The following is a 22,665-nucleotide window of genomic DNA, read 5'->3' as shown; positions in this document are numbered from 1 at the left end:
GTCCTTCCCATTCTGTTGTTTTCCTCTATTTCTTTGCATTGATTGCTGAGGAAGGCTTTCTTATCTCTTCTTGCTATTCTTTGGAACTCTGCATTCAGATGCTTACATAGTTCTTTTTCTCTTTTGCTTTTCGCTTCTCTCTTTTCACAGCTATTTGTAAGGCCTCCCCAGCCAGCCATTTTGCTTTTTTATAGTATTGTGTATTAAGTATTATTAAGTATTGTGTATTATAGTATTAGTATTATAATATAGTATTGTGTTAGTTCCAGGTGTACAACATAGTGAGTCAGTATTTTTGCAGATTACAAGAAAGTTATTACAAGATAGTGGGTATATCCTTATTGCTTATCTATTTTATGTACTATAGCAACTTGTGTTAATCCCATACCCCTAGTTTGTCCCTCCCCACTTCCTTCTCCCCTTTGGTAACCACAAATTTGTTTTCTGTATCAGTGGAATCTAAAAAATACAAAAGGTTGTAAATGTACTTTTAAAAATAATTCTTCCAAAGCTTATGTTTTTTACACCTCAGCTTATTACCTATTTGCACTAGCCACATGTCAAGTGTTCAATAGCCACATGTAGCTAGTGGCTACTGTACTGGAGTAGTTTGAACTCTATGATAATTCTCAAAGTTCCACATTTTTCTCCACTACAGAAGGCCTGTAAATAATACAATGGGCTCTATTCTGCCATAGATAGTGGGAGTAACATGTCAGAGCATTTGCCCAACTGGAAAATCATTCCATCAACTACAACATTCCCAGAAACAAATCATGGTGACCTACATCATCCTGAATTAACTAGGTTTTATCTCATGACTGAACTGAACTGAACCAGATTGATGTGGAGCTATTCCAGAAATGCAGATGGCAACTGTGGAGGGTACCTTAAGATACTTGGCCTTTGCAGTACAGATAAACTCCACCAGGGGGCTTGCTAGCTGTGGTTGCACAGTCCCAAGTCAGAGAATTTTATAAAATACCAGAATCAGTTTATAAACTTTTCAGTTTACAAACACAAGGAAAATTTTGGAAAGGCAATTTTTATGAGTACAAAATTAAAATAAGTTTTCCATACACATCTGTTTACTTATTCAGTCTCAACATGGCTTTCCTCTTGAGGTTTCATCCCCAACTTTGGCTCACAGGGGTCACTGGCTGACTGATCTTATCATTCTTTACTATCTCTAGATCCCCATTTAGTTATCCACTTTGTCTATTCTATTTCATATCATGAGGGAGAAATGAGAATCTTATTTGGGTTCCAGGGAGCCTAGAATACAAATGACCCTGCCTCCTCCACCTTGTCCATTTAAAATTTACATTCAAGTGCAAAATGACCAATTTGCCAACTGGATTTCCTGACTCCTAGGAAGCTCAGTCATACTGGTGGGAGCCTTAAAGCATCAGGTCTAGTGGCTTGGTTTTATATCCTGCACTCTAGTTGCTGAGCTTTTGTATTTCAGTTGCTATGTCTCATCTGACTCTTTGAGACCCCATGAACTGCAGCACTCCAGGCTTCCCTGTCCTTCACTATCTCCCAGAGTTTGCTCAAGCTCATGTCCATTGAGTTAATGATGCCATCCAACCATCTCATCCTCATCCTTTCTCTTGCCCTCAGTCTTTCCCAGCATCAGGATCTTTTCCAATGAGTTGGCTCTTTGCATGAGGTGTCCAAAGTATTGGAAATTCAGCACCAGTTCTCCCCTCTAATTATCATGTTGCTATTTGTTTAGTCATGTCCAATCCAGGCGATCTTCCCAGCCAAGGGATTGAAACCATGTCTCCCACATTGCAGGTGGATTCTTACTGTCTGAGCCACCAGGAAAGCCCCCAATTTGTTTATAAGCCACCCTCAGATCATTCCGGGAACGTGGTTTGGGTATAAAAGATATAAAGATTCTCTTCATGCCCAAAGCTCCTCCCTTGGAATAACAAGTCCTCTGAAAACATTTCAGCTCCAGATCTGCTGCTCTTCAGGGCCTGGTAGTTTTAGTCATGCTTAGTCACTCTTGCTTTTAGCGCAACATGTAGGCATGTATGATGCCAAGGAGGGCAAGCTGACTGCTGAACTGGCTGCAACTCACTTTGGTGGTCCTAGATTTTACTTAAGCAAGGTATTGGAACGCTCCATTGTCAGGGTACAGGGAAACGGGTTGGGGGAGATGGAGCGATTATGCATCATCCCTGGAGGCACAAGAAGGCACCTGAAAGCCCCACTTCCTCCTACAGGCAAGATGGCACAACACAGCTGCCAGGGTTCCTGATCACGGTGAGTAGGGCTCAACAGGCTGTGGCTAGACCTGTTATCCACAGGAATGAACTGGCCCATCCCTTTTCAAAAGAACCCTTGCACATCCCCATGGAAAGTATCCACATAACTTATGCACCAAGCTTAGCCATTAACCCAGTTATTCAGCATTCTCCCTGGTGGCTTGGCTGGTAAAAAATCTGCCTGCAATGTGGGAGACCTGGGTTTGGAAGATCCCAGGGGAACAGCTCCAATATTCTAGCATGGAGAATTCCCTGGACAGAGGAGCCTGGCAGGCTATACAGTCCATGGGGTCGCAGAGTCAGACTGAGCAACTTTCACTCACGCCTCACTTAATTCCCTGGTTTAGCCAGAATCTGCCAAAGCCAGTCTAAATTTTGTTGTGTAATTTTCACACTTCATTTTCTGCTACGATGTGGCTACTAGTATACATTGTCAAGAGACAGGGAAGTGTCATACCACTCACACACAACCTGCCAAAAGCTGTTGTCTGAAACATCTATAAAGAAAACTTGTATATCCTCGATGGGTAAGGTAACACATCCTTTGACTATTTCTCAAGCATTTACACACTTACATGATCCCAAGGTGATTTTGATGTTTTTGCCCACTTTATTCTCAGCAGTTTTATCACTGACCCAAGTCTTCCCACAGATTTCATTGGAAATCTCATTTAAGATGCCAGAAAGGGAAAGTTTTTAAGTCATATTTATTGAAATTGAATTTACATTAAGTAAAACTCACTCCAAATTTCTGACAGATGTAATTACCACTATAATCAAAGTGTAGAACAGTTCCTCAGGCCCTACCCTCAAAATGCTATGCAACAAACTCCTCCACTTATCTGTCCTCTATACAATGGGTCAAATTTAACCATCAAAATGATAAGACAAACTGCAAGCACAAAACCCAGAGGTTTAGCATAGTCAAAAGAATGGGATTTAAAAATAACCTTTGTAAATTAAAGCAGCTAACCAAATTCTCTTTTAAGATAGTTGTAGAATAGCTAGTCTAGCTACTGTGTCAAGATTCAGGCTGGATGGCAGAAAAACTGTTTTAAATAATGGAATTGAATTCTGCCAAAAATTCTCTACAGGGCAGATATATATTTTTACAGATACTTGGCAGTTTTTTCCTAAAATTCACCCCTGCTACCACCATGAAAAGGACAAATAGCAAAAAACTCTATTCTGTATATATCAATCATCACATGTTCAAATACACCTTATCTCCTGGAAAAGCTTCTTTCAAGCACCAGCCCTGTAAGAGAAGTATCACAGTAGGTAATTAGAGCAGCAATTACTAAATTAGATTTAAGAAAATATAGTGACCAAACCATGTTTATAAAAGCAGTGCAGGTAAGGAAAATGAATTCCCCAATGAACTACATATTGTCAAATCAGGCATAGCAATATTCTGACATTAAAAAAAAAAAATTAACTCAAAATGGCCACTATTGCCAAAGATAAACATCTTTAAAGATTAGATGCCAATCACTTAAAAATACTTTTGTAAAATAACATTTTTCTTGGCATAATAAAATGTTATTTATTTACTAGAGCCCCCCCCCCCATTTTATTTAAAACATAATGTTTAAAGGGGGAGGATGTGATTGCACTTAATACATTCCTGCCCATCAAATTGGCCTCAGGTAAATCCTTTAACCCATCAGAGCAGAGGGTATCCAATCAGATTAGGGTTCTCATCCTTGGCCAAGAATTCTATCCAACTAATAACTCAGGCCAGATTTTCTCCATTAGGTCCATACCTTAAGCTTGTCAGCATCTTGTCAGCCTGGTAGGAAAGAGAGAAAAACAATGTTAAAAATATCACTAAGTTTTAAAAAATTATTTATTTTAATTGGAGGATAATTACAATATTGTTTTGGGCATTTTGTGTCTTTTTTTTTTGTTTTTCTCTTTTTGGTAAAGAGTATCTTATTGGGCTATTTACCTTTGTTGACTAAAGAGCTAACTTTGAGTAGAATTCCTGTAAAACAGCAATATTTTCCTAATTTCCTGACACTGGGAATCTCCTGAAATTCCCAGCCAGGAGACACCCTGGGCGTCTCCATTTTATAGAATGTCAGCAGTCACCATCTTTCTAACTTTATCTCCTTGTTACACTAGCATGGAACAATATCAACTTGGGGAAAAACTATAAACATTACTGGTAACAGTATCTGCCTATGAAAGATGGAAACAAACTCTTCACATTAAAAAAAAAAAAAAAAGCAAAGGAAGCCTGAAACTAGTATACAGAGGCGGAGGCGGAGGCCATCGAATTGAGAACAGTCCTGTCAACACTTGCTCACTTCCCACAGTCTTTAAATAGACACTGGCTCTCAGCCATGTCCCTCTCCTAAAGCGGTTTAAAAAAAAAAAAAAAGCCGTGCTTAGGACACAGCTCGCATCAGTAAAATCAGATACTTTCTGATCAGTGAAAAGGTCTTTCACCACTGAGGCAAACATGTAAACATCCCACAAGCCTCCCATTTCAAGAGATCACTAAGCGGTACCAGTGATAACGATTCCTTCATCAGTCAGCTTATAAATTGAGATCTTTACAAATTTTATTAAATCCGGGGAGTAACGCTTTCGATAGGAATGTATACCGGTAAAACACTTAAAATGCCCTCTAATGCTGAGGACCAGAGTGGAACTTGGAAACGCTTCCTCGAGACAAACTTTCTCTAGGGCCACTTTTCCTGTTTATCTTGGCGAACACAAGTCAGAACCCCAAAGGTTCCGACTTCTTCTCAGGCCAGAAAACGATGACGGGCCTCCCGCTCATGAAACCCACACACGTTAGGAAAGAGGGTCCTATGCTGCATAACGCACTGTCAATGCTGAAAAGGGAATGTGGGGGAGAAAAACTGCTCCCTCATCAAGGCTCACAGTAGTTAACCGCTCCCACAAGAGTCACGTAGACCTTTTAAAGAGCCCAACCACAGAGCGAAGTGGCAACTGAGAGGCATTTGCGGAGGGGGAATGCCTGTGTGGGCGAAATTACCTCCGTTACTTGCTAATACCGGAATTAACACTGCTCTCTGCCTTGAAGGCTAAAGTGTTTCAGGCCCATGATCTCATCCGCTTCCTAAATAGACCGTGTCAGAGTCCTCAGAGCCCCCGGCGGGGGCCCCGCGTGCGTCTCAACTCGCACACCGTCCAGGGCTCTGCGCCTGCGCCCCGGGTCGGCTCCTCCAAGAGTCGTTCGTTTTTTCTCTTTTTATTGCAAAAGGAGCTTGAAGCTCCATGTGGCCCGGATCCCTTGAGCATCGGGGTCCCAGGCACAAATGACGGGCGCCTCGACCCCTGGGGGAAAGAGGGACCTTAGGCGCCAAGAGCGTTATTTCTGGGGAGGAAGGGTCCCCGGTACCCTGAGGATGTCCTCGCCGCAGAAGAGCTCTCACAGCGGCTCCCGTGGGGCCTGGGAGGCCTCTCTGAGGGGGAGCAGAGCTGAGGTCTAACATGAGCCCTAGCCGCCCACATGGGGCGGACGCGCGGACAGGAGGGGCGCTCCTGGTAAGTGCCACTGGAGAGAACCTCGGGCCACGCTGAGGGCTTTAGCGTCGAGCTGGTGAAAAGCCACTTACCGAGTCACGCGCGGAGGCAGAAAGGGGAGAGAGACAGGGAGACACCCAGTTTAAAAGGGGCCTGGGCGATCAGCACCCGGCGGCAACCAACCAAAAAGTTGCCCTAGAGCCCCGCCCGGCCCGGGACCCAGCCCAGCACCCGCTCCTCCCAGCCAGCGGCACCCTGAGGCCCTCGCGCGCCTCCTGTCGGCGGCCTGGGGCGAGCGGGGCGGACGGCTGCCCCGGCCTCGCGCAGCTAGGGGCTCAAAGCTGACCCACCGACCATCTGCCCCAAACCTCTTCCTAAGAGTGGGGTCCATTTACCTTGAGGCAGATTCAAGGGAGCTTCTGGCACTCTAATAATGTTAGGTATTTCTGCCTGTCTCCCCTCTCCCCACCTCAAGTATCCTTTGCCTTTCCCCAGGATAGTCTGCAAGCCATCAGAAGTCCCCAGCTTTGCTTTTATACTTGGTTCTATCCTTAATCTGGAGAAGGCAATGGCACCCCACTCGAGTACTCCTGCCTGGAAAATCCCATGGACAGAGGAGCCTGGTAGGCTGTAGTCCATGGGGTCGCTGAGGGTCGGACACGACTGAGCAAGTTCACTTTCACTTTTCACTTTCATGCACTGGAGAAGGAAATGGCAACCTACTCCAGTGTTCTTGCCTAGAGAATCCCAGGGACGGGGTAGCCTGGTGGGCTGCCGTCTATGGGGTCACACAGAGTTGGACACGACTGAAGTGACTTAGCGGCAGCACCAGCTATCCTTAATCTGTCCCTGGAATTTTTAGAATTGAGACTTCCTAGGTACTGGAGCACTTTAGATCATTTTGGTTGGAGAGACTGTTTAGGGCAACAAGTATACACTCAGCAGTAGGCACCCTGATTTATGCTGGTGGGTGGGTTGTTGTTGTCAGTCTCTAGGTCCAGTCGGACACTTTTGGACCCCATGGACTGCAACATGGCAGGCTTCCCTGTCCTTCACTATCTCCCAGAGTTAGCTCAAACCCATGTCCATTGAGTCGGTGATGCCATCCAACCATCTCATCCTTTGTGGTCCCCTTCTCCTCCTGCCTTCAATCTTTCCCACTATCAAGGTCTTTTCCAATGAGTCGGCTGGCTCTTCCCATCAGGCGGCCAAAGTATTGGAGCTTCAGCTTCAGCATCAGTCCTTCCAGTGGATATTCAGGATTGATTTCTTTTAGAATTGACTGGTTTGATCTCCTTGCAGTCCAAGAGTCTTCTCCAGCACCACAGTTAGAAAGCATCAATTCTTCCATGCTCAGCCTTCTTTATGGTCTGACTCACATCCATACATGACTACTGGAAAAACCATAGCTTTGACTATAGGGACCTTTGTCGGCAAAGGTCGACATGCCATGATGTACCGGATGCCATGATCTTAGTGTTTTGAATGTTGAGTTTTAAGTCGGCTTTTTCACTGTCCTCTTTCACCTTCATCAAGAGGCTCTTTAGGTCTTCACTTTCTGCTCTTAGAGTGGTATCATCTGCATATCTGAGGTTGTTGATATTTCTCCCAGGAATCTTGATTCCAGCTTGCAATCAAGCTAGGGGGCAGGAGGGGGAATGGTGTTGAATGAGAAACTGCCCCTGCTTTTAAGGAACATAAAACGATAGAAGCCAATGCAGTGTGCCACAGGATCAAGCCACCAAGCCCAGTCTCCTAAGGACATAAGGGTACCCTTCCTGGAGGAGAGGGTGTCTAGGCTGAATCTAGCATACTAGCAGGAAGCTTGCTTCATGATACAGGCGAAACCAAGAGAGTTAAAGAAGAGTCATAGACTAGAGGGACTTTTAGACCATACAGAATTTCTGGTGGAGTAGAGCACACATTAGGATGCTCTCCAAAAGGAGACTTGTTGCCACAATGGAATGTAAGCCTAATGGGGACTCAGCTTCTCGCTCTGTTGGATCCTCTGAATTCAACATAGTGCCTGGAACATATTTGAGTAAATGGGAAATGACTCCAAGGAAAGGGATTCACCACTGAACCCCTATAGTAGTTGAGTATTCATGCTATGAAACTCTTCAAGGCTCATAGTGATGATCGTGGTGGGGGTCTTATCCCAGAATGTAGCTCTTTGGGTTTCCATGAGTGTGAGTTTATTCCTGCATTCTCAGGACATGGCCTAGAGCTTGGTGCACTGTGAATGCTTGATAAAAACCTGCTGGATTTCCTTTCTTGGTGTGTATTTGCCCTGCTGCTAGAGAGGAACCCTCCACCCCCACCCACCATGCCATGTCGCTTTGTGAAGGAACTTCTGCAGGCAAATGCCCTGAGCTTCTGTCCACCCTTTCCTCATTCCCTTCCAGAAAAGAAGGAATTTCAATAAAATCCTGTTCTAACATGAACTTTGAGAACAAACTGGGGTAAGCTTGTTGGCGTCCATCCTCCACCTGTTCCCTGTTTTCAAGATTGTAATCTTCTCTGATGTCTCCCCCTAGACAAGGGTTGAGACATGACCATTTGGAAGCCATTGAGGGTTTTCTTGGTTCAGTGTACAGTTATCTGGGTATAAGTGTCACTCCCTTATCCTTTGTGATTTTCAGTAGTCCAAACTGAATAAAAGATAGTATATCTTACTAATCCTGCAAAAACAAGATCTTGCATTTTACTCACTTTAAATTTTTGGCCCCCATATATGTTATGGCCCCCATAGATGTCCAATGGCTCCTCTTTCTCAAAGAAGAGCAAATCCATTAGGAGGCTGTAAGCTGTGAAGGTTTCTGTTCTTTTTCTTCCCTCATTGCCCAGCATCAATATAAAATAACAGTGACCCAAGGTTAGGATAGGCAGCAGAACAGACTCAGCTCTAAAATCACAATCTTATCAGCAGTAAAGCTAACACTTTCATTTCCCTTCTGTGTCTTGTTTTGCATTGGTTCTGAAGGTGGAAGGGCAAAAAAGCACATTTTTTATCTTCCTCCCCTAACCCTGCAGTTGTCTGATCCTTATTTGTTTCCAGTGGACCAACATCAGATACAGATCTGGGACATTTGCTTTTGCCAATTAATTGGCCCATTCATTTCCTTTTGTCTCTGTTTAGTGCACATTTTGTTGTGTTGCTGTAGTGTAGAGCCGGGAGATAAAGCAACTGAAGACATTATTTATGATTCAAATGATCACAGCAGTTGGGTAACATTTTAATTGGCGTCAGTGGGCCATTTGCCACATGCTGTTCTCTACCCAGCAGCCTGCCTCTTCCAAGCAGCTGTAGGCTTGTTTTCAAGCCAGGAGAGAATGTTTGCTCTCATGGAGGCCTATTGGTTCCACTTGCCTCAGTAGAAGCAGATGATGGCTGCAATGCAGCTGATTTCAGCGATTAGAGGTTGTACAGGTAAGCATGCTGGAAGCACTGGGATACAACTGTACTTGTTTCTGACCTCCAGAATGGATACAAAACAGACTATTTAAAAAATGCCCCCTCGGGTTTGTTGCTCAAACATAGTTGTTCACAAGACCTCTGGAAAATTTAGGAATAAAGGTATAAAATAGATTTCTATTTCATGTTTTATATTCAATATATCAAATATATCACCTTATTGATAAGCATGCTCTAGTTGTAAAACAAATAAAATAAAAACATCCTTCAACTCCACATCCTTCTGCAACTAACTACTTATTTCTTTTTCTCTTGATAGTGTGCGTGCCTCATGCTGAGTCGCTTTAGTCGTGTCTGACTCTCTGCAGTCCCGTGGACCGTAGCCTGCCAGTCTCCTCTGTCCATGGGATTACCCAGGCAAGAATGCTGGAGTGGGTTGCCATGCCATGCTCCAGGGGATTTTCCTATTTTCCTGACCCAGGGACTGAACTAGTATTTCTTATGTCTCCTGCATTGGCAGGTGGATTCTTTACCACTAGGGCCACCTGGAAAGCCCTCTCTTGATAGCAAGTCTCCTCAAAAGCACTGTTTCTAATTGCTCTCCTCTACTCTTCTGAATCTAATTATGTTGGGCAGCCTCGGAGATGATCCCAGTGGCCCCATCTCCTGCTATTCATGCCCTTGTGTAGTTCGCTCCTCTTGAGTGTGGGCTGGACCTGTTGAATTTCTTCCAATGAATAAAGTACAGCAAAAGCAATGGGATGGCGTATGACAAGATGCTCCCTATCATATGTCGTTAGGAAACTGCAAATTAAAACCACAGTGACATGCCATTATATATCTATTGGAATAGCTAACTTTCAAAACACTGACAACACCAAATGCTAGTCCGGATGTATTAATAACTAGCAACTCTCTTCGTTGCTGGCAGGCATGCGAAATGGCACAGCCACTTGGAAGACAGTTTGGCCGTTCCTTACCAAAGTAAATGTGTTCTTACCACATAATCCAGCAGTCAAGCTCCTTGGTATTTACCCAAATGAGCTGAAAACTTGCACCCACACAAACACTTGCACACGGATGTTTACTGTGGTTTTATGTATTCATCATTGCCAAAGCTTGGAAACCACCAGACTTCTGTAGGTGAAAAATAAGTAAATTGTGGTACATCCAAACTATGGAATACTACTCTATACTAAAAAGAAGTGAGTTGTGAAGCCATGAAAAAACATGAAGGAAACTTAATTACATAAGTTTACATAATATGCAATTACATAATCACATATTACTAAGTGAAAGAAGCCAACCTGAAAAGTTTACCTACTGTTTGATTCCAACTATATGGCATTTTGGAAAAGGTAAAACTATGGGAACAAAAAAAAAAGATCAATGGTTGCCAGAGGTTTGGGGAGAGGGAGAATGAATAGGTGGCACACAGGGGATTTTTAGGTCAGTAGTAGTGAGAACATCCTGTACAGAATTGCTAGATGGACATAAGAAAGAGCTCCTCCATGGCTGCATCTTAGTGGAGGCATGTGGGATAGAGAATAATTGAAGATGAGCTTTGTTCAGTTGTACATTTATATGATTGTTCAAATTCCGTTTTTCAGTCGCTAAGTCATGTGTGACCATTTGCAACCCCATGCACTGCAGCATGCCAGGCTTCCCTGTCCTTTAGCATCTCCTGGAGTTCGCTCAAACTCAAGTCCAGTGAATCTGTGATGCCATCCAACCATCTCCTCCTCTGTCGTCCCCTTCTCCTCCTGCCTTCTATCTTTCCCAGCATCAGGGTCTTTTCCAATGAGTCAGCTCTTCACATCAGGTGGGCAAAGTATTAGAGCTTCAGCTTTAGCATCAGTCCTTCCAATGAATATTCAGGATTGATTTCCTTTAGGATGGACTGGTTTGATCTCTTTGCTGTCCAACAGACTCTCAAGAGTCTTCTCCAGCACCACAGTTCAGAAGCATCAATTCTTCCATGCTCGGCCTTTTTTATGGTCCAACTCTCACATTCATACTTGAATGTGACTACTGGAAAAACCATAGCTTTGACTATGCAGACCTTTGTCAGCAAAGTGATATTCCTGCTTTTAATATGCTGTCTAGGTTGTCTAACTTTCCTGGTGGCTCAGATGGTAAAGCGTCAGCCTACAATGCGGGAGGCCTGGGTTTCATCCCTGGGTTGGGAAGATCCCCTGGAGAAGGAAATGGCAACCCACTCCAGTACCCTTGCCTGGAGAATCTCATGGACAGAGGAGCCTGGTAGGCTACAGTCCATGGGGTCACAAAGAGTTGGACATGACTGAGTGACTTCACTTTCTTTCACTAGGTTGGTCATAGCTTTTCTTCCAAGGAGCAAGCATCTTAATTTTATAACTGCAGTCTCCGTCTACAGTGATTTTGGAGCCCAAGAAAATAAAATCTGTCACTGTTTCCATTTTTTCCCATCTATTTGCCAGGAAGTGATGGTACCAGATGCCATGATCTTTGTCTTTTTAATGCTGAGTTTTAAGCTGGCTTTTTCTCCCTCCTCTTTCACCTTCATTAAGCATCTCTTTAGTTCCTCTTCACTTTCTGCCATAAGGGTGGTGTCATCTGCATATCTGAAGTTATTGATATTTCTCCTGGCAATCTTGATTCCACTTGAGCTTCATCCAACCCGGCATTTCACATGATGTCCTCTGAATATAAGTTAAATAAGCAGGGTGACAGTATACAGCCATGACGTACTCCTTTCCCAATTTGGAACCAGCCCATTTTCCATGTCCAGTTCTAACTGTTGCTTCTTGACCTGCATACAGGTTTCTCAGAAGACAGGTCAGGTGGTCTGGTATCCCTATCTCTTTAAGAATTTTCCACAGTTTGTTGAGATCCACACAAAGGCTTTAGCGTAGTCAATGAAGTAGATGTTTTTCTGAAATTCCCTTGCTTTTTCTGTGATCCAGTGGATGTTGGCAATTTGCTCTCTGGTTCTGCTGCCTTTTCTAAATCCAGCTTGTACATCTGGAAGTTCTTGGCTCATGTACTATTGAAACCTAGCTTGAAGGATTTTAAGCATGACCTTGCTAGCATGTGCAATGAGTGCAATTAGTTTGAACATTCTTTGGCATTGCCCTTATTTGGGATTGGAATGAAAACTGACCTTTTCCAGTCCTGTGGCCACTGCTGAGTTTTCCAAATTTGCTGGCATATTGAGTGCAGCACTTTAACTACATCATCTTTTAGGATTTGAAATAGCTCAGCTGGAATTCCATCACCTCCACCAGCTTTGTTTGTAGTAATGCTTCCTAAGGCCCACTTGGCTTCGCACTCCAGGATGTCTGGCTCTACTTGAGTGATCACACCATCCTGGTTATCCAGGTCATTAAGACTGTTTTTGTATAGTTCCTCTGTGTATTCCTGCCACCTCTTCTTAGTATCTTCTGCTTCTGTTAGGTCCATATAATTTCTGTCCTTTATTGTGCCCATCTTTGCATGAAATATTCCCTTGGTGTCTTCAATTTTCTGGAAAAGATCTCATCTTTCCCATTCTATTGTTTTCCTTTATTTCTTTGCATTGATCACTTAGGAAGGCTTTCTTATCTCTCCTTGCTATTCTCTGGAACTCAGCATTCAGATGGATATATCTTTCCTTTTCTCCTTTTCCTTTCACTTCTCTTCTTTTCTCAGCTGCTTCTAAGGCCTCCTCAGACAGCCATTTTGCCTTTTTTCATTTCTTTTTTCGGGGATGGTTTTGATTACTGCCTTCTGCACAATGTCATGAATCTCTCTTCATGGTTCTTCAGGCACTCTATCTATCAGATCTAATCCCTTGAATCTATTTGTCACTTCCACTGTATAATCATAAGGGATTTGATTTAAGTCATACTTGAATGGCATAGTGGTTTTCCGTACTTTCTTCAATTTAAGCATGAATTTGGCAATAAAAAGTTCATGATCTGAGCCACAGTCAGCTCCTGTTCTTGTTTTTCCTGACTGTATAGAGCTTCTCCATCTTCAGCTGCAAAGAATATAATCAATCTGACTTTGCTACTGATTATCTGGTGATGTCCATGTGTAGAGAAGTCTCTTGTGTTGTTGGAAGAGAGTGTTTGCTATGACTAGTGCATTATCTTGGCAAAACTCTGTTAGCCTTTGCCCCAGTTCATTTTGTACTTCATGGCCAAACTTTCCTGTCACTCCAGGTATCTCTTGACCTACTTTTGATTGTTCAGATGAACATTGTCAAATTTAAATTTCAAGAGGGTAGGAATTGTGACTCCTTAATTTCTGCATATAAGTCTAGGCTGCCTGAACCTCGTGCAAAAGGTTGCTAATAAATGCCTTTCATAGAAATGATGATAAATATGTGAAGCCACTTGATTGGAATGCCCTTTCTAATGAACACATATTTATAACCCACATTCAGAAGGCTGGAAATTACTTCCAGGCCCATCCAGATCTGTGCTGGGAACTGAATGCAGCAATGCCACAGCTTCTTCTAAATTACGTTTAAGCTTTAGAAAGATTATGATGAAGTGGTGCATAATCCTTCTGGTGTCTTCAGTGATGCACTTAAACAGGAATGTTTCCTTCCTTCCCCTTGCCGTGACTAAACATCTGTGCAACCATGACTGTTCCAGCTTAAAGGAAAGCATCAGACCCATTTAGCCTCTCCTGCTATTCATCCTGTGTCCTCTCTCCTCTCATTCCCAAAGGGGTAGCCTTCCAGTAGGGGCAGCAGCATCATAGATGCTCTGTCGAGAGCACAATTAGTCTACATTTTTTCATTACTGATCTGCATGCCCTTAACGAGCTTGCGCTCTGCTAGATGGAACTCGAGGTGCCCAGGGGGCTTTACACTTTAGTTGAGTCAGGTAAGTTTACTCAGATTCAAAAATTTAAATAGGCATTCGGGGAGAACGTTGAGTCTTTTTTTGTAGAAAGGCCCCATCTTTCTGGTTTCCACTCCCCTTCCCTTCTCTCCATGGCATCTGGTGTTCACATTTCAGGAGGTACTTTGGGTCCAGGAAGGGAGGCAGATGACAAGGACAGGTCTTCTACATTTCAGCTGGCCTTTGCTACAGTAGGTGCTGCCCTTGGACAGTGACTGCTGTAATGGAAGTGTTTCCAGCCGTGGGTCTTCTCTGAGGTTTGTCGTTGAAGACCTGGGACCTGTCACTCATGATCACACTTGCCTGTGGCTTGGTCAAGCCTTGGGAATCTGCTGTGATCAGCTCCAGCGGCACCTTCCCTGGCTACCCTATCCAAACTCCCACTCCTTCTCCATTCCCCCCCCTTTTTTTTAAAGCCTATTTTCTTTATAAGACATATCTATGTATCTATCCATCTTTCTCTTTCATCTAGCCTCCTCTACTGAAACTTAAATCCCTTTCAAGATGATTTACCTAGAGGTCTCCTGTCCGCTTCTCTACCTCTATTTTCATCTCCTTCTCTGTCTCCACCCTCAAACCCACACCCATACTGATACCAATCTGTATCGATTAAAAATGTGGGTCTAAAATTTAATTTACTGGGTTCAGATTCTTGTTCTGTTATTTACTAGTTGGGGGAACCTGGACAAATTACTTAGCCTGCCTATGCCTTGGTTTCTTTATTTGTGAAAATGGGATAATAATAGCACCTACGGTGTAGGTTGTGATAAAGATAAAAATGAGTTACTATATGGAAAGGGTTTAGAAATGGGTCTGACATGTGGAAAGCATCACCTAAGTATTTGCTGCTTTTTAAAAATTATTGACAGTGTTCTCTACCAGAATATAAAGTCCTTGGAGGCAGAATCTTTGTCTGTCTTTTTTACGGTTATGTATCCTTAGCCTTCAGCAACATATGACCCACAGCAGGCACTTCATAACTATTTGTTGGCTGAATGAATAAATGAATGTCTGGAGAAACAAGAGAGCAACAAAATCTATTTAAAAAAATATCACCACCCTTTCACACTCCCTCGGGCTTCCCAAGTGGCACTAGTGGTGAACCTGCCAGCCAATGAAGGAGACATAAGAGATGCGGGATCAATCCCTGGGTCAGGAAGATCCCCTGGAGAAGGACATGCAATCCACTCCAGTATTCTTGTTTGGAAAATTCCATGGACAGAGGACCCTGGTGGGCTACAGTCCATAGGATCGCAAAGAATCGGACACAGCTGAAGCAACTTAGTCTTCACACTCCCTCTAGTAAAAGTTGATGTCCCTCTCAAGATGATTTCCTCCTCTTTAGAGTTCTCCTTCCTTGAGGAGAAGCTTCCCAGGTGGCACTAGTGGTAAAGAACTTGCCTGCCAATGAAGGAGACATCAGAGCTGCAGGTTTGAGTCCCTCGGTGGGGAAGATCCCCTGGAGGAGGGCATGACAATGAGATTCTTGCCTGGAGAATCCCAAAGGACAGAGGACCGTGGTGGGCTACAGTCCACTGGGTCACGTGCAGAGTCGAACACGACTGAAGTGACTTAGCATGCACATGCCTGCATCCCCTAGGAAGCTGAGAACTGGGTTTTAGTCTTCAATGACACTTTCTATCTCCAGACTATCTTATCCCAGGGCTGCCAAGCTTGCTGGGTAACTGGATCCTGGGAGAAATCTCCCCTCTTGATCCTCAGAGGTTCCTCTCTCCACAAAGGTTTGTCTCCCTTCTCACATTGACACTAACACTATTCTTTCCTGCTCAAAGTGGAGAGGCGATACTCAGAGTATCACGTCTTGGGGGGGAGGGCGGTGTGTGTGTGCATGTGTTAGTGGAGGAAGGCAGATAATAAGCAGCTCTCACAGTTTCAGTTCAGTTCAGTTGTTCAGTCGTGTCCAACTCTTTGAGACCCCATGAACCGCAGCACGCCAGGCCTCCCTGTCCATCACCAACTCCCGGAGTCCACCCAAACACATGTCCATTAAGTCGGTGATGCCATCCAACCATCTCATCCTCTGTCGTCCCCTTTTCCTCCTGCCCTCAATCTTTCCCAGCATCAGGGTCTTTTCAAATGAGTCAGCTCTTCGCATCAGGTGGCCAAAGTATTGGAGTTTCAGCTTCAACATCAGTCCTTCCAATGAACACCCAGGACTGATCTCCTTTAGAATGGACTGGTTGGATCTCCTTGCAGTCCAAGGGACTCTCAAGAGTCTTTTCCAACACAACAGTTCAAAAGCCCCATTTTCCCACCGTGCCTTTCTTCTTCCCAGGGCGATGGTATCTGTCTAGTTTCTGGTCTTACCTTGTCTGGCTGGCTTGAGAGAGAATTGGAGCCAGTTCTCCCCAGGACCCTGTGCCATTAACCACTTAGCTCTCCTGATGCCCTAGATCTGCATTACTAAGCCCCAGTTCACTCCATTAGTCGTGGGAGTTACCACTGATGGAAATGAGCTTTGGTTAATATAAGAGGCTCAGAATCCAACTGAATTTGAATTGTGATGAATTCTGCTCTCATCTTTCTTTTTTTCTGCTGACTTTCCTCTCTTTACCTTGGCAAGACACACCCCTTTGCAGGTCTGGGTTCAAGATGACTTGGCTACTTAATTTTTAAGCTAGGGGCTTGTAATCAGCCCACGGGTCATGAAAGTGAGCCCCATCTGTAGTAAGGGAGGGTCTGACCACTGTCTGGTCACACTGTAGTTAAGTGTTGGTGCCCTATATTCTGGAGTATTAAGGGTCCCAATTCTGTTAAGGGGTGTCCTGGGGCACCAAAGATGAGTCACACAGGATAGTTCAGAATAGCTCAGCAAAGGCTTAGTTTGTGAGTGGGTTTTCTTTCACTGGAAAAACCACAGGCATCATACAAGTGCCCTCTGAGAGAGGCCTTCACCCCACAACAAAGAAAGGAATAGTTAAATCAACTTTTCCATCCGTGTGATCCCAAGGGCATAAACTAGTTTGCAGATGTTGGCCTGCTGGAGAGCCTGTGTCCTAAGCTGGAGAGAGACCCCCTCTTCTCCTTGCCAGAGTTTTATATTATTATTTTATTAGTTCTTTTTAAGGCAGTGTGAGAGAGATTCTCTCTGGGAGATAGATACATAAAAGTTTCTGCCATTAAAAAAACATTTTCTCTTCTGAGGGATTATGCATGCTTGCAACTGTAAGAGATTTTTATTAGAGGACAGAGTTGTTTAATAAGATGTTACTTTTGCCAGCTTCTTAGCTCTTTGCTGAGGTCACTTATGTTTGAAAAGTCAGAGTGGTAGAGGATCCCTGCTCTCCATCAGAGCCCTGTCTTAGGAGGAGCAAAGAGAGGGTCTTCCATGATGGAGCTCTGTGGATGTGACCTGGCCTCTGCCTCCTAAAGAATACAGTGACTCAACCAAATTGCTGGGACTTCCCTGGCAGTCCAGTGGTCACTACTCTGCACTTTCACTGCAAGGGGAGTGGGTTTAATCCCTATTCAGAGAACTAAGATCTCACGTGCTGTGAGACAAAGCCAAAACAACAACAACAACAAAAACATAAAACTGAAATTGCCGATTGTGTTGACATCTGATTTCAACCTTTGGTTTCCCACTTGGGGTCCTGAAACGGGGATGTCTACTGTCTACCTCTCAATAAAAATGTTACCCCGTAGCAGATATGCATTAGAAGAGAGAGAGTTATTAAAGTGGTATCACAGAACCTTTTGTATTTTTGTTCCTTCCCCTTATCCTTTTTGTTAGAAAACAGGAACTTAGGACCTCTGGTGGCCTTGCATCCCCTGACCTGTAATCTGTGTTAGAAAAGTAAGTAAAATCAGGGAAATAAACTCAGAGAGAAATGGGGAAGGGGAGTTCTCTGTTAGACAGGTGACTGGGGATGCCCTTCTGAGAGACTGTATTTCTGAAGATACCTGAAGGCAATGAGGGGCTGAGTCAAGGGGAGAACGTTCCAGGCAGGGAGCCCTGTAGAACTCCTGGATCCTGGGGCATCGCCATTTACCTGGTGAATACCATCATTGTGGGCCCAGTGACCAGCAGGCCATGAAGATTTGAATAACCTGGTGTTAATCTGCTGGGATAATGGGCGCCTACTTTGAGCAAGCTGTGTGCAGCAAGCAACTTTGCACAAGAAGCCATGCATTTCCTTAGAAAAAAGGTGTTGAATCTTTCCAAGTTCTGTACCATAGAATGCTGAGGGGAAAATGTTTAGCTTGAAGAAATTTAAAGGTAGGTGTTGGCTACCTTGTCTTGTTCTTGGAGAAATTCAACATGAAGTTCCCTTTCAGGGAAAACAAGAAACAAAAATAAAAGCTGCACTCTGCTTTCCCAGCCCAGATGAACCAATGTGGCCTTTAGGTGCCATTCTGCTTGGGGGAGGCCAACATTTGGAATATCCCCCTTGAGTGAAACCCCTTTAGAATGTCTGTGTTTTAACTAAAATTGCTTCTTGATGTGTCCAACAGGATGATTTACTTACAAAATGTGCTAATGCCAAGTTGTCAATCTGTTACGTGTGCGCTCAGTCGTGTCCAACTCTGTGACCCCATGGACTGTAGCCCACCAGGCTCCTCTGTCCATGGGATTTTCCAGGCAAGAATACTGGAGTGGGGTGCCATTTCCTACTCCAGGTTAGATGGGTTATTAAACTATACACTGAAGTGAGGCAGAATAGCTATTAAATGCAAATTTTTAAAATCATTATTGCTGTGTGGCACCCTTTCCGAAAGTCATTAGTGACTGGATTAGAAAACAGAGGGCTCAGAAAATAATTTTATTTTGAATCAAAAATAATATGGGGTAAGTTGCAGCTTTCTTTGACACTCAGAGATTGTGCCTGCTATAACTCCTTTTTTCTTTTTTTTTCTTTATTGAAGTGTAGTTGATATACAGTATTGTGTTAATTTCTGCTGTACAGCAAAGTGATTCAGTTATACCATTATATCATTCTTTTTAATTTTCTTGTCTTTTAAAAATTAATGAATATATTTTTATTGAAATATAGTTGATTTACAATGTTGTTTAGTTTCAAGTGTACAACAAAGTGATTCAGCTTTATATATATATACACACACATACTATTATATATAGCATTATATATAGTATTTATATATATATTTATTCTTCTTCAGTTTCTTTTCCCATATATGTTATTACAAAATATCGAGTACAGCTCTCTGTGCTATACTTTGTTTTTTATCCATTCTTTATGTAATAGTTCATCTACTAACCCCAGACTCCCACCCCATGGTGCCCCTATCCATGCTGCCCTTTAGCAACCACAAATCTGTTCTTTATGTCTGTGGAGACAATTCCTGTTTTTGATTGTAGGTAGGCGATTCTGATATAGGTGGTAGTCACACTTGCCGAACCTTTTATTTTTACAGTAGATTCAACTTAAGTAAATAGTGTTCTATCTGTCATCCCATCTAAGCCTCCAGACACTTGAAAGGTAACCAAGTCAGGTAATCCCAGTGTTGCAGATGAGAGCCGAAACAGGAGGGTTTGAGTGAGCAGAAGACTAGGATGAGCACTGGGTGTTCCTGCTTCTCCAGCCCCTGACTTCCTGCTGGAATCTGTATCATGGTTACGTAGTTTGGTACCTGGACCACTCTTAACCATGGAGTCAAAGACTGAGGACACAGGTATGGACATATCAATTTTCAGGAATTTAAAGGAAATCTGTTAAATACTAGCCTTCAGAGAGGACAAGTTAAATATTAAGTTATTAATAAATATTTTTATGAAAAGTACGACTATGCATCCATTAAAAGGGAAGCTATTTATGTACTGATCTGGAATAATTGTTAAGAAATATTATTTTTTACAAAATTTTATTTATTTATTTTTGGCTGTGCTGGGTCTTTGTTGCCGCGTGGGTTTTTCTTTAGTTGTGGGACAGGGGCTACTCTCTGGTTGCGGTGCACGGGCTTTTCACTGCAGTGGCTACTGTTGTTGTAGAGCTCAGGCACTAGGGCACTCAGGCTTCACTAGTTGCAGCTCCCGGGCTCCAGCGCGTAGGCTCAAAAGTTGTGGCACAAGGGCTTCGCTGCTCCAAGGCATGTGGGATCTTCCTGGACCAGGGATGGAACCCATGTCTCCTGCACAGGCACGTGGATTCTTCATCACTGAGCCACCACGGAAGCCCAGGAAGTATTCTTAATGTTTTTTATTTTGACATATTTTAAGACTTCCAAGAAGTTCCAGAAATCATACAGAGATTTTCTGTGGGCCAGGAAATCTCTCTTCACCTATCTTCCCCCAGTAATAAGTTACATATGACCTTGATAAATTGATAGACTGGGGAAGTTGAGACTGGTAAAATGCCATTAATTCAAATAAAGACTTTATTTGTGTTTCTAAGAAATACTTTAAAATAAAAAGGGTGAGATAGTGTACAGTTTGCATCGTATTTGTGTATTTTTGAAGGGGGTGAGGGAATGTGTGAGTTTGTGTTTATTTGTTTCCATATGCCTAGAATATCTCTGGAAGGATGTATACAAAACTAGACACATTGGGTTGCCTACAAGAAGAAGAAGTGGGCAAGAAAGTGCAATGCTGTGCTGTGCTCAGTCTCTCAGTTGTGTCCAACTCTCTGCGACCCCATGGACTGTAGCCCGCCAGGCTCCTCTGTCCGTGGGATTTCCCAGGTAAGAATACTGGAGTGGGCTACTGTTCCTCCCTCCAGGGGATCTTCCTGACCCAGGGATCTCTTGTGTCTCCTGCCTTGGCAGATGGATTCTTTACCACTAAGCCACCTGGGAAGCCCAACAAAGTGTGAAAGAAATAGAATTACACTCTTTTGTGCCAATCCATCTATTTTTAAAAAAGGTAATGAGAAATCTTTTTACATATTCATATAAAATAGTCTCTAAATTACATTTTTAAGGTAAGTAATTCTGACTGTATCCCATTTGTAAAACAAGGGTGGGGAGGAATGTGTGTCTTTGCTTGCCTAAACATAGAGATCTTTGGAAGAATATATAAGAAATCAGTAACATTGATTTGCTTCCAGGGATAAAAATGGGGAGCAGGGGACAGAAGCAGAGGGAGACCTTTTACCAGATACCCTTTGTACCTTTTAAATTTAAACTATGTGAATTTATTCCCTTTTCAACAAAATCAAGAAAACTAAAAAAAAAAAAAAAAAATTTAAACCCTAAAAATAAAGTGCTTTCACCTTGTAAATTTTTTTTCTCTAAAATATTCAGCAGCTTTCCAGCTACTCTTTGGCTAAAATCCAAGTTTCTTAACATGACGTTTAGGTTCTCTTTATAACTTGGTGTGTATTTCTTGCCTGGAGCTTTGTGTTCCACCTTAAACATTTCACTCTCTCTCCTCCTAATCCTGCTTTTTCTGACATTTTTTTATTCTAGTCTCCCTCGTCTCCAGCCATCAGAAGTCCGCTCAGGCTCTCTTCTGTGATGTACCCTCAAAGAATCCAGCCCTCTGTGACTTGGCTTTCATCCAAATGTCTATAACATTGTATTGTCTGCTCTACACATTGGGCCTTCACCCCACACCCTTATCTTTCAAGGATATATGCATTGTATTCCCAAATAAGATTCCCAAATCCTTGAAGGACAATTTTTCTGAAACTCCCTCTTCCTGGCAGAAGCTTACCCTTGATTGATGTCCCAGTGATATTCTGTGACTAATCTATTCTTTGTGGAAATTGTATTCCACATATATGCTTGCTTGATATACACATGAATCCCAACCTGTACCATGGCAATAAGAAATTATCTATCCACTCACAACACCCTAGCAGAAAAAAAAGAGGACAAAGTAAGAGTTAAAAACTCAAGAAATCACATGGTGTCTGAATATTGATATATTTTTTAATGTACCATCTCTAGAAAACAAGATGCATGGTAAAATATTTTTTCCTCTTTCATTTTGGTGCATATATGTGGCTGCATATTGGAAAATAGGCCCTGTTTTCCTGGTATCCATGGTGAATTAATTAGTTTTTCTGATATATTATCAACTAGTTCTTGAGGTTCTTGTGTTGGACAAACAGCAGCTGCTGCTAAGTCGCTTCAGTCTTGTCCGACTCTGTGCGACCCCATAGATGGCAGCCCACCAGGCTTCCCGGTCCCTGGGATTCTCCAGGCAAGAACACTGGAGTGGGTTGGTTGCCATTTCCTTCTCCAGTGCATGAAAGTGAAAAGTGAAAGTGAAGTCGCTCAGTTGAGTCTGACTCATAGCGACCCCATGAACTGTAGCCTACCAGGCTCCTCCATCCAGGGGATTTTCCAGGCAAGAGGACTGGAGTGGGAAGCCATTGCCTTCTCTGGGGCAAATAGCAGAGTTGGATTCAAACCTTAGCAAGTCTGCTTTCAGATCCACGTGACTTCTAACTCTGTGTTCTTTTCTTTATAGCAATGGATATAGTTAGGTTCCTTCCATGGCACAGCATTGAATTCAGGTTCAATAGACACAAACTATAAACTATATTCCTTGAAGAGCTTACACTGTATCTCACGTTGCATTAGTCTGTCCCTCGCCCAGTCTGTGGCTCTATATTTAGTAGGTGCAGCCAGTTCCTGGAAGGCTGTTGATACACTCATGAAATTAGAACTAGAG

The 22,665-nt window shown here is 43.1% G+C and overlaps 1 long non-coding RNA gene across 1 annotated transcript; it reads right to left on the bottom strand.

Annotated features, from left to right (window-relative positions):
* Positions 1–2,964: 2,964 nt before the first annotated feature.
* Positions 2,965–5,974, bottom strand: LOC104987938. The gene is made up of 3 exons (XR_825185.1): positions 5,870–5,974; positions 4,043–4,068; positions 2,965–3,534 (listed from the first exon to the last, which is right to left on the bottom strand). It is a non-coding gene; the product is annotated as an uncharacterized LOC104987938 (long non-coding RNA).
* Between the last annotated feature and the right edge of the window lie 16,691 nt (positions 5,975–22,665).

Source organism: Bison bison, unplaced genomic scaffold, assembly GCF_000754665.1.
Source record: "Bison bison bison isolate TAMUID 2011002044 unplaced genomic scaffold, Bison_UMD1.0 scf7180017864109, whole genome shotgun sequence".
Taxonomy (NCBI): Eukaryota; Metazoa; Chordata; class Mammalia; order Artiodactyla; family Bovidae; genus Bison; species Bison bison.
This window is presented reverse-complemented; position numbering and strand designations above follow the sequence as displayed.